At 42.3% G+C, this 12,940-nt stretch overlaps 1 protein-coding gene across 13 annotated transcripts in view; it reads right to left on the minus strand.

The window, feature by feature from the left end:
* LOC124181203 (pleckstrin homology domain-containing family G member 5) overlaps positions 1 to 12,940 on the minus strand; it is a 185,482-nt gene that overhangs the window by 116,017 nt on the left and 56,525 nt on the right. The window contains exons 2-3 of one of the 13 annotated variants that reach the window (XR_006870410.1): positions 11,725 to 11,982; positions 10,156 to 11,452 (exon numbers count right to left, since the gene is read on the minus strand). The exons of 6 other annotated variants lie outside the window; for them this stretch is intronic. The gene's annotated coding sequence lies outside the window, so the exon portion shown is untranslated. Of the gene's footprint in view, positions 1 to 10,155; positions 11,983 to 12,940 lie in introns of all 13 variants that reach the window. 6 more of the 13 variants (XR_006870414.1, XR_006870413.1, XR_006870412.1 and 3 more) reach the window with 6 other exon arrangements.

Here is a 12,940-nt window from a genome sequence, read left to right on the forward strand (position 1 = left end):
TTTATTCTTGAGTCTCACTCTACTACATATTAAATGGAAGTGAGAAATGACTTCTGCATAGAATTTTTAGAATCAAGAATAGCATATCAGATTTCGAATTAAACGTGAGTTCAACTCTAAATGAAACTACAAACACGAGTTCAAGAAAAAATCTGACGTGGTGGAACTTTTTGAGTATTTCTACGGTTTCGGTAAGTAAAAATTTGTTGTGTATATATACATAAAAAAAAGACAGTATAAAACACCTGTGCAGTTTTTTGGTTGCAGACTTGTGTCATTACATCCATTAGCTGGATAAGTGCGTCAAGAAATTAAACCGAATGAATCGCTTTCGGTTCAATTACGAAGAACACCTTCATGAAAAAGGTTGCCTTCTAAAAGGTTACAACGCAAGGGTGGTGATGGATCTTCTGCAATTCAGTGTAATCCGTGCTATTTAAATACCGAATTTGGCCATAAATCGGCCCCCTTAGTAATGAACGGGACGTAAAGTCCACTCGGAAAAATAGCCTTAAAATTTCAGTTAATAGACTTTGTGAAAGATTGAAAAATAGGACACGAAAAGGTGACTCGAAATAAAAAATTGAGTTTTCGACGATTGTTACTAACAAATAAATGAATTTTTTTTCAAACCATCCTGTCATACATTAGAAAATATTATAATCAAGGATCTGTCGAAATATCAAGTCAAGCAGACTAATAGATTTTCAGATACGATCCATGTCGTTCGATCACAACACAGCCGAATACATTTTTTTACTAACGATAAATCTGTTGTTAATGAACATTTTCGATTAAAAAAAAAAAAAAAAAAACTCCACAAAACCTTGTGCTAACTGTGTGGAAAAATTTTTAACAATCTACTTGTTTCTTGGACGAAATCTTTATTAAGCTGCCTTAAATCTCAATTTTTCACAGGGCCTCATAAATACCAAACGGACTTCGAGCCTCGCGGCCTCTTTGATCCCCGATTAAACCTCCTCTAACGTTCCGCACTGATCCAAGGGGCGAGATTCTGGACGCCTGACTGACCGACGGTTTCGAGCTAATATTTCCATTGGCGTGGTCGACCGTTGAAGAGAAACAGAGAGAAAGAAAAAGAGAAAGAGAAGGCTAGGGCATTTATCACTGGGATGGAAGGCTCGTCTAGTCTTATACTTTTGTTCCCTGACGTGAGAACAATGCCGGAAAGTCGAAGAAGCCTGCCGAGACGCAAGCTTTGTTCTTCAGGAAGAGCTTACGGCTCGGATTCCCGAGCTTTGCGTGCAGGAAAGCCGAAACGTGTCGTGACGTAGCCGAGTAGAATAGAATTATATGGGTTTATATAGCAGCTTTCCAATGGAACGGAACTAAGGAACTGCGGAACGGTTTCAACTCGGCTCAATTAGTCGGCTCGGCAGAGTCGCGAAGAATTAAATTTTATTAAACCCTGAGAACAACTCCGGTTCCCGATGGTTACAAGAGAAAAGTTCAGAAAGTCACTAATTAGGCTCTAGTTCCGGGGATTTGAATTATTTCTCATAACGCACAGCTTTGTTTCTTTTCATTTCATTTCTTTACTTCAGTTTTATCCTTACTTCTTTCATTACATAACAGCTCAGCACGGTATTTAGGCTGCCGATCAAATTAAGTTTTTCCGGTTACTCTTGTCTCTCTGTTTCTCTCTCTCACACTCTCACTCTGTCTTCCTAACTTTATTACCAGCCGTCTCTAATTCTTCTTTACTTTTCTCGTTAAAAATTAATATCAATGAAAGTTCGGATTTGTTAAAAAAATGTTGACAGGCTCGCACCACGTTTCAGATTATTCGTGAAAGCTGAATCATGTGAAAAATTAGCACTGCCACGCATATGAATTTTCTTTCGTTCGAAATGCATTGGCTGTCAAACATTTGGTTTTTGTCAAAATGTAAATCCTGATTTTTCATACTCTATTTCATTTTTTTTTATTTTTATCTGCGACGAAAACGGACAAGACGAAAAGATCCTAGTAAATTTTGCTAATTACTTTCTGAACACCTGTAATCTCTCATTATACAATTCGGTATAAGAGTTAAGAAAAACAGTCGTTGATTGACAAGCTATAAAAAATTGAACCCATTTATAAAATGAGAAGATGAAAAAACTGTCGAGTTTACTAATCTTCTAAGCGAAACAACTAAAACAGAATGTCACAGCGATTAAACAGGCTTAGAAATAACTTTATTCAAGTCTTACAATACGAAGTAGAGCAAAGCAATTACGACTAAAATAATGATGGGTACATAAAGACGTACCTGAGGTAAAAGTATACTGCCTATACAGCTTAGATCAATATGGTGATAATCGAACATTCAGTCAGTCTTTTGCGCAGTTTCATAATCAGCGTGAATACAGTCGCGTTTCTCGAGAAAACCTTCATCTAACGTTGTCTGACAGTAGCTGGCACTTAAGAAAAAATTGCACCTTATCAACATGTTAATTAACGATTTCATTAGAACATTGAAACACAGCTTCTCTTTACATGTAATCTTGTGTTAATTTTCTTGATAAGTTTTCGAATGTTATTAAAGTCGCGAAAACTTAATAGTATTCGTTTAATTCGAACTACGAAAATGTTGAAATTTGCATCAAACTGTTGCAATCTCATAGATATACAAGATGAAAAACATTTCACACCAAGTTCGTGGAGAATGAGATATATTTTTTTTCCTTACTATAACGTATGTGAATATCTACGGCTTTTACCCTTTCGGGAAACATGCCGTAAATGCTTTCTAGCTCTCACCACGGTGCAGCGGTGTGATGATCTCAATTTCGAGAGCGAAGCGAAATAAAACAACAGCAAAGGTCGGACAAAGAAATAAATTCTAATGAAGCTGATTCCACTGTGACGGTAATGCACGCTTTTCCCCTGAATAGCCGGAGTCTAGACAACGCGAGCTTAGGCGAGACAGAAGGTATAAAGCCAAGGTGGAGAGAAGGACTAGGAGGAGGAGGAGGAGGAGGAGGAGGAGGAGGAGGAGGAGGAAAGATTCGAAGTTTATAGAACAGAGTTCTCGTGGTAAAGTTTTCCGCCCGATAGATCTGCGGCTGTCCTTTTGACCTAGGATTAAGTTATACATTTGACGTTTATTGCTCCAGCGCAATTTCTCCCGATATTTCTCTCGGAGTGCGGGAAAGTTTTACCCCCGTTTCCGTAACGATTGTGATCGATTGTGGCATAAGTGCTGGATAGGAACTATTGAGCTATACGTCAGAGGCGGAAAGTTGGCTCCGCAGCTGGCCGACCGCGACCGCTGGACTGTAAGACTTATCCAGAAACCAGTCCACGCCTCCAAAGTTCTTGGACAAACTACGAGGTCGTCAATATCGGTGAACATTTTCGTGAACGTAGGGCGCATACGACGTGACTCATATTTCATTCGTTGGAAGTCCGTTTTATGCAATCCTCGGCGAGGTTCTCGTTTTCCAAGACTCCAGGATGATCAAAACCAGGAATGAGCCTCCTTCTCAACTCCGTGTCTGATTCCAACGGGGTTCACCCAGCTGACATCAGGAATTCCTCGCCGCTCCACAGGAATGTGGCAAAATACCCGTCCAACCCTCGGGGTGATTTCTTCGGCTCACCCAGCGCTCTGACATCGTGGTGACGGGGTTTGGCATCCTACCGAGCAAACACGCTCTTCGATTTTCCAAGCGCCGAGTCTTCGTGTCAGGATCAAAAGGAACAATTTGGAAGAAAAAGCCAAAGCACTTGAAATGGTTCTTCTACCGTGACTGTTTCTCAAGCAAGAAAAAACACTGGGTTGGAAATATTCTTGGACTAAAAGAGAAAAGCACCCAGCGTGGTCTCTACTTGTTAAAAAGAAAGAAGCAAAGACCAGAAGAACGTTCCACAATCTTGTGAAAATATTGTCTGCACGGCGTGTAACTAAGGCTCTAAAAACTTTGCACATGACTTGAAGCACCTGCGTTATATCTTGGAAAAATTAATTACACTTTCGTGACGACTGTTCTCACCGTTTATGCTCTCATCAGTAAGCGTATCTGCCAAGCACTTTGCATGCATCCTCTCAAGTGGAAGCGGAGAAAAGGGCCTGCCGAATTTCGCGGGATTAGCATGTCACGTCTATCAATTGGAATCCTGAGTGGCAGGAACCGTCAATCCTATCATGCCGAATATCCATTACTGCGTCTGATTGGATATTAGCCAGAAATAACGTGTGAGATATTCATGCACCAAGATAACTACGATGTGTCACATTATCCGGTGAATGAATGTCCCAGGACTTAACGACGCATGCAATCGTCCGCTGTCTCAGAGCGAAAAAGACATTTCATGGAGGTGATTGAATTTAGACAAGAGGCGGACGGATGATCGAGCGCATTTTGTGAGAGCCGGGAAGTTGATTTGATAAGAGATTACGCGAAGGATGGATGCAATTTCTTCTCACCCCGTATTCCATTAAGCCTCTCATTCGATTTTCTGTTGGCGATCCTCTATTCCCTATTTACCTTCATATCATTCCCACATGTCCACACGTTTCGTATGGACTTTGGGTCACAGGTGGCGTCAAGGGAATTTTTTACCGTTTCAAGATGCCGGTGTAATCCCCTTCGTTATAGCCCCCTCGCTCCGTCACTTTTTTTTTCTCGTTTTACCAACAACGAAATCGATTGGAGGTAGGATTTCGATTGTGATAAGTGGCCTTTATCGGATTATGGATTTCCTCTGCTGTTTATTGATTTAGGGTTTTAGTTGACGGAATTATTACCCATGGCACACAATAGTCGCGATGGAAGCGCCGATGCTTCAATTAGAACCGATCGATCGAAGAATGTTTCGAAACTGTTGGGCACTCGGCTCACTGAAGCTTGCTTGCCAAGTGCATTCACCTCAATATTGACAGTTCAGAAGGAGCCATTGTTAGTAATGCTGTATCCAAAGAGTCAGGCTCGAAAACATAGCATCGCAAATGATCATTAGAAGTTCTCAAGAGGCAGCCAGACAGTTCAGTCCTCTCTTCACATTGCGATTCATTCAATACCAAGAAGAGGTTAGACAGTAAGAGCTTCGGTAACACGATGACAATTATACCTACGATGATTTACGGAAGGGTGGAAACAGCTTAGAGCACGTGTAATACCAGGATCAAGAGTGGATTCGGTTGGCACCGCATCAGCTGTGTTAAGCTCAGGATCTGTGCCGGAAAAGGCATCCAGTTTCAACCTGTCCGTCTTCGGCATTAATTCGGCCGTACGGGATTGAGGGTGAAGCCACCTGGCCTTCGTCAAAACGCGTGTAACTGCGTTTTCGACCGAAATCTTATCGCCTGGATTACTGCAGACAATCTTGACCTCTATAACCAAGGCTACGTGAGAAGCAGAAGGAGTAACCGACCGATAATCGGTTCCGCGGAGCAGATTTATTGTTTTTGTCCAGTGACCAACTGCATCTCTCGCATCTGTTCGATAGTCCATTGTGTTCAGGACCGCTTCAAGGGTATTCGGATATCCGCTCAGTGCAGCGGCCATGTGTAATGTAATGGCCAGTCCCGATCGAGATAACCAACCGCAGTCTGCTTACGGGAGTATAATCGATCTGCGAGAGGGCAGGCGCTTCCCGTATACTTCCCATATGGTGGAACTGAAACCTAGTGGTTTCAGGAGTTTGGAATGTGCTTTATCTTTGAAATGCGCCAGGTCCTTTATTGTGCGATCATGAAACGTCGTTCATTCTTCTCTAAAGTTTGGAATTGGGTTCGGTTTGAGCTTTGTCAAACTCTAACTTTGAACTACTTCATCGAACCTCGACGTTTTCTTTCGGGTTCGATACATTGGAAGTCCAAGTCCTGACTACCAAGACATGTTGATCCAGCGTTTATTTAAGCGACGCACGATCAGTTGATAAATTGGCGCCAATGCATTCGCTCAGGTAAGGGTAAAGTGGTGTGTAAATAATAAATCTTCTTCACGCTACAAGAGTAGTAGATAAGTAATGCGAGTTTACAGTTCAAATATTCAGCGGTCAGCCGCATGATGCGGTGAGCTGCAAGCTGGAGGAGGTGTCCAGACGATGGGCCGAGGAAGGGACGTTTCATCAATTTATCGAGCTTCCCCTCTTTTACTCGAGAAGAGTAATAACTTTGGAAATTTCGGTGTAATCGAGAGGTGTCTGCCGATAACTCAACAGGATCAACATGAGATTCCGATTTCTCTTTGTGGTCGATGTTTGCATCGACACGAAGGTTATACTTCCGGTGCCAGAGAGAATCAATCACGTCTTCTCACTTTCAGAAATTAGTGGGATTTCATCGTCTGCAAATCGAAGAGAACACATGGAACAAAGTAGAATCATGGTCAACAGCGATATTCACTCAACTCATTTCTTCCGGTAACATCGTTCTGACCCATCTCTAAGCTGTGATAAATTACAGTCGCAATTTGAATTCACTTGGAGCAATAGAATGTTCCTCAGTCAGCTCAGTTGAGTAAAGAGCGCAAACTTCGGCCGACTCTAGTTAATGCAGGAATGTCAAACGCAGAGATAAGCCTCTCCGTTTAGAACGTGCTGGAGAAGACACTCACTGTCAGTGCTAAAGAGCCGGCCGAAATTTCACGGTTGATGAACGCAGGTGAGAATGTCACTTTACTAAACGTTCCAGAGAGATCCATTAAATTCTGTCTGGGCTTTAAACACGGTGAAACTTTACTGACGCTGGTGACCACTCAAATTACAGAGGACGAGCATGGGCTTGCTTGTTATGTACAAGGTAAGGGTCACGGGAGTCTCGCTACCTTACGTCCGAGCGTTTTCATCTCCCCAAACGATCCGTAGCAATCCGATCCTATCGTTGCGTCTGATCAAGCTCCACGAATAAGAAATGGAGGTAATCTTGGCCATTTTGGTAGTCCAGGGTCAATTAAGTCGGTTGGTATCCGACCCTTTTTTACAGCTCTTAAGCTGAAATAACCACTTCAGCAAAATCAAAACTAACCTATGTTGAGAGATTTAGTGCTCTTTAGTTACTAATTTGGTCTTCAAATTTTGAATTTGTCGGTTCAGTAAATTCCCCGGAATCGATGGCGATGTCAAGTTTAAAAAAAGTTGGCAAAGCCAGGCCAACGGATGATTGTTTATGAAAAATAAAATTATGAGAATCTGTCGCTACTCACTCATTTCGAACCAAAATAATCCACCCTTGGTCCAAACACCATCCCCGAGTTGTCAGCGTACAAGTAATCCGCTCAAAATATAATAAAATGGATAGCACGTTTTCCTTTCAATGGATCAATCAATAAATTTGATCTATACAACGTATCTCCGATTTTGCTGCTAAATCCTCAATCACTGAAACTCACCTCCATGCCCGCAAAGTCATAAAGAACTGACAGAACGCGCGTTTTCGAGGTTTTCGAGGGTAATGAGTGAGAACCTTGTTGGACTACCTGCGAGAACTTGACAAAATGATAAGCTACCAAGACAATCTCATGCAGTGCTTGTTCGATTAAAATTGATTAGAATAAAGTTATCATTGGACAAAATGGCAAGAATTTCACACTTGAGTTAGGAATTTGTTAATTTACCGAACGGTTCCTTTTCTCAGGTTCACACATGAGTATGTCAATTTGCACGGATTGGTTGACTTTCAAGGATTGTAGGGGGGGGGATTGGGTTCTTCGGGCATCTTCGGAACATGGCTGAAGAAAATATTTACGAGTTTCGTTGTTTACGATGCTCCCGATACCCTGGTAGAAAAAGTTTGGGTACAAGAAACGTGGGTTTTGAACTTTGGAAACAAGTTCGCAACAGATTTCGAGCGTACTTAACAAGACTGGGGAACGAGGGTGGCTTATTAGCTCAAAGCCGGGGCGAATCCCGAGTAAATATGTCGGCGCGCATCCGTTCGAGATACACACCTGGCCTCATTCGCATGTGATCCTCTTCGGGAATCGCGCTGGCTGTGTTCATTACCCGAGATACGGATCACACCCCGCAAAGTTTGCCATTAGCGTTACCAAGGATGGGCGGAAACGGCACGCTGCGCGATGTGGCGAAGGTAACGCCTCTGGCATTCGGCCAAATATTGCGAGGTCCTTCCTCTCCCTCTCCCTCTCCCTCTCTCTCTCTCTCTCTCTCTCTCTATCTATCTATCTATCTTCCTCCATCTGGCTGATGCGAGCTATCGGACGTTTTTGCACGTTTGAGCGCTCTTGTACGGTGGTGGCGCAAAGAGAACCCTCCGTTAGTCTTACAAACGATGAAAAATTCGAGCTTGGATGGCAAATGCCCCAATTTTAAACCTGTCTGCGGTTCCTTCTCGAGGAAAAGAGCCATTTTCATAACCTGTTTTTCTACTCCCGGATATTCCACACGTGGCTTTTTCTCACGTATGAACTCCGGCACTTATCTTGCCTCCGTTTGCATGGAATGCATTTTTCCTAGAAATTAAAACCATCGTACGAAGTGTGGATCAAACTCCCAAATGATCAAGATATAGATCGACCGTTGTAGGGAATATAGAAGTATAGAGAATTTTATATGTCAAAATATTCGACATTCCGAATGGTTCGAACTTCAGACTAGTCAAAACTTGGTTTAAAAGATTAGCATTTGTTTGATACAATTTTTCCAGGTAAATTCATCAAATGCTGCAGGTAGATACCCGATTTTTCGTTACAATTAATTCGAGTGATTCAGGAATATTCAAAAGTTTGACTACTTTGGACTATTCACCTTTTTGACCATCACCCGAAAAACGTTCAAGTAAGCCTTCGCTTCGATCAAGTGTTCAGTATCCTGAAACCCGCGATGTAACATTAAGTTTCTTTCATAAGAGACTCGAGTTTGGGGTGCAAGCTCGCGAACAATGTAATAAGAAGACAAGTGCTCGCCAGTGAAAATTTTTAGCAACGAAATCCAGGTAATCCCAAGCTTCTCATACAACGTTTAAGGAGCTCGAAACGACGGTGACGGGCAGAGTTCTTGAACCTGGTATATCCCCGGTTTAACCTAAGAATAATGACTGAGGACTATAAGGTAGGGTAATAACTTCCCCAGAGAATAGTTGTCACTTGTCACTCATCACCAGCAGCTGATGGTCCCGAGCCCCATTACGGGGGGGCGGGTAGTACATAAGTCAAGGTTCCATTCGTGACGGGCTATGGCGGGTCGTTAGTCAAGAGAAATGAATTAGGGATGGAGAATATTGAGATGGAGGAAAAGGGGTTTCGCCAAAGTACGTACCTTGCTTTCAAGGTTGATCATGTACATCTCGACCACACGGTGGACTATAGCCTGCGATGCGACTGTTTCCCTATCTCTTACTTGCAGCCAACAGGCGTAGGTATAATATCACGGTAAACTCTTCTCCGCGTAAGCTAGTAAACTTTTTGAAGCTACTGCCATTCTGGGTTTCATGTCTAGGAACGACGTCGACCAAAACTTTGTACCTTATTAAGATTGACACCGTCGTTCTTGCTAAAACACCCCTTCTTCTGATGACGTATTCAAGCTTTACTTTACCTCATTTACTGGTGTGCATACCGTGTACTTTAGGGTGGTCCTTAAAAAAGTCATGTTTGAATTTCAACTGGTTCGTCCCTAAATCGGTTCCATACAGTTCAAAAATAATTCCCTAATTTTTTCAGATTTTTATCTCAACTCTAACCGCACATCAAATCTACCTAACGGATTTTAATGAAGTTTGATACGGGAGGGTTTTTTTGGGTCACTGATTACGAATCTGAACTCAAAACTTAAAAATTCAAAGTGGCGGATCCAAAACCACAGAAGTCACTTGACACAGCCACCATTTTGAATTTTCAAATTTTGAATTCAGACTCATAATCATCGACCCAAGAATCCCGCCTATACAAAATTTCATCCAAATCCGTTCGATAGACTCGATGTGCCCCTGAAAGGGTTGAATGGAATCCACCCTCTCTTGTATACGAGTTAGAGTTGAGATAAAAATCTGAAAATATTACAGAATTATTTTCAAACTATGCGGAGTTCGATTAGTGGAGCTCGCGGGTAAAAATTCAAAACCAACCATCTTAAGGACCATCCTAAGTAGTGCTCACCGCATGTACCGGTCTGGCGACAAGTGAATGAACAAGTGACCAACAATTGGATAACAATTGAAAAAGATAAAACGAATCCTTGGATTACCTGAACGCGACTCATGGGCGGCGAGACGACCAGGAAAATCCTCATGGTGGCCTTGAGGAAGTCATCCTGGTTCCGGTTACCGGTGCAGGTATCCCGCAGGGTAGCTTCGGCAAGGCTGGTGCTGCTCTGGGTCGTCTTGCGCCTGACCTTCCGGCGGATGCTGCCGACTAGCCGTCTCCAATCTTGACCGCCTCCCCCTGGCAGCTGGACTCCCGAGGCGCACGATGCCGCATTCTGGCCCGGAGTCGTTGACTGCGAACCGCCCTTCGAGGACGAGGAAGGGGTGGAGGAGGGACTCAGCTCGCGACTGGCACGGCGGCTGACGGACCCCCGGCCTCCGGCTGGGCCTCCTCTTGCCGACACCGTGCTGCCGCCGGCCCCTTCCTCTTCCCCTTCCCCCTCCCGCCGCTTCCGGTTATTCTCTGCCCTGTCACTCTCCTCTTCCTCTTCCTCTTCCTCCTCCTCCTTCTGTTCCCGTTCCTCTACCTACTCTTCCGCCTCTCGACTACTTTGTTATTACTCTCCACGCACTTAAGCCGGTTAGAAAACAACCAACGCGCACCAGCACCCGATGTCCTTTTCAAACGGTTTAGAATCCTTCTTCAATTCCGGCAACACTGTCCTCGGGGATTTTTATTATTCTTTCACTCTTTCACTCTTTCTTCGCTTTCTTCTTCTCTTAGATTTAATTAAGGATGTTTTGATCCCGCTGTTGTATACCATAAGTCAGATGCTGTATACTGGCGACATTGACAAATTTTGAACAACGATTCGTTGTCTCGAATTAATGTAATATCTGTACGAAAGTTCGTTCCAACGAAAATTCAATAGACAACTTTTTATGTATCGCGGAGACGATTGTTGACCACTAAAATTTTTTTCACCCGTCAAATCACGAATTCACTAACATATATATTATATATACTTCGATATTGTTTTGAAGGGAAGTTTGTTTTGTCTTACCGTGATTTATATACGACTGTGAAACTTCAAGCGAGGTCGGACAATGAAGACGAATTTCGAAAGTTTGGTCGAACACGATCATGGTAATCATTTGTTGTATGAATTTAAGTGGATTTATAGTTATAGCATGTTCTTGTCTCACCACCAAAACATCCTTGAAAGTCCTAATTTTTTTTTTTTTTTTTACTCTCCACTTCGCTTACATCTAAGTAGACGTACACACTGCCAACTTTTCAACCCTTACTGCGGTCTAATGTTTGTCTATTATTATACCTATCTCCTTCACCGTGTTCGAACTACTTGCTATAACGCTCTTCGAAACTTCTCCGCATCGCTAATGGTCCGATAATTATGATTTAGTTGTCCGTAGAGCATCGTAAGTATACCGTTAATATATAACCGAGGTAAATAAGATCGGGAAAAGACGAGAAATTGTCAAAATTACTGCTGACAAATTTTTTAGCAATAATCACTCTCGATTCTACAACGATAATGATGATAATTTCGGTTTCGTGACTCTACGAAAATGAAAATAAATCTATTTTTGAGATTAAATAGTGGATGGCACAGTTCTTTCATCTTATGGATCGTATTCTACCAACTTACCTCTATCTTCCCGAATATTATTGTATAAATAGTGTTTACGTGATATAATTACACGTTTGAAAACTTATTTCAATCAAATTCCTCTTTACGGCGCATTGCAGTTGCTTTGTATTATTAGAATACCGATATATTACAATTAATTACACGTATACAAAGTCCATAATATTCCTTCACATCAGCCCCTGAAGCGGACTTCATGTAGATATACGAGAACGAAGCTCGACTTTTCCACGGCGTTTCGTCGCTCTCGGGGACCAGCTGACGGCAAAAATGACGACGAGGCGAAAACGTTTTGTTACATACATCTCGAGGGTGGAAAAAGGGACGTGAATGGACGGAGGTTTCGGGCTGTCGTTGACTTGCCCGCAGCGGTTCAGTGCCGTGGCCGTTTCTCCTTTCTCTCGCGTCCCTTTTTTCATTCTTCGAAGCGACGCAACGGTAACGGGGAAAGCTAGGTGAAATATTTTTCCGCTCTTCTTCGTTTCCGCAAGAATGAAAAAAAAAAAAAAAACGTGCCAAGCCCTCCGAAAAAAGCGGATGAAAGCAGAGAAAATCGACAAATCGAAAAAATGAAATAAAGATAATCAACAAATATTATCTTACACAAATCTGACAAAGCTTCGGAATATCTGCAGACCAGAGTCGTTATCAATTGAAAGGACATCGTTGATCTGCTGGCATTTATTTCCAACTTCTCCCAGTTGAATCCTCTGCCTATGCAGCCGACGAGTTCGCGACGATAAATATCGCCGAGCTTGATGGCCGGACGTCTAATTAAGATTCGATCAACGAGGAGTAGAGAATATATATTCTGTAACCGACGCGGAGCTACGAGAAGGGATTAATCCACGTTCCAATTCATTGACAGTTTCACTTCTTGGCCAGGTTTTTCACTCCGAAATTAATTGAGACATCGGAATGCTATTTATTAACGAGAATCCAACGCATGTGGAGGGAAAATCTTTCAATTTACAAAAAAAAATAGAACGTTTTCAGTTTAATATGGGAACGGATAATTTGAAATCGACCTTGCGTTTTTATCTGTTTGACGTACAATATCGTACAATATTTATGAAAATTATTTTGATCTTGAAGTTAAAGAAGTAAGATCGGATTTCGATCGACGAGAAAACTTTTCCCGTTACCTGTTTCGATTCTCGAATTAAGAGTTTCGCGGAAAACAGATTTTACATTCCGAAGTTACAAGTTTCTACAA

Source organism: Neodiprion fabricii, chromosome 4 (assembly GCF_021155785.1).
Source record: "Neodiprion fabricii isolate iyNeoFabr1 chromosome 4, iyNeoFabr1.1, whole genome shotgun sequence".
In the NCBI taxonomy this organism is placed as follows: Eukaryota; Metazoa; Arthropoda; class Insecta; order Hymenoptera; family Diprionidae; genus Neodiprion; species Neodiprion fabricii.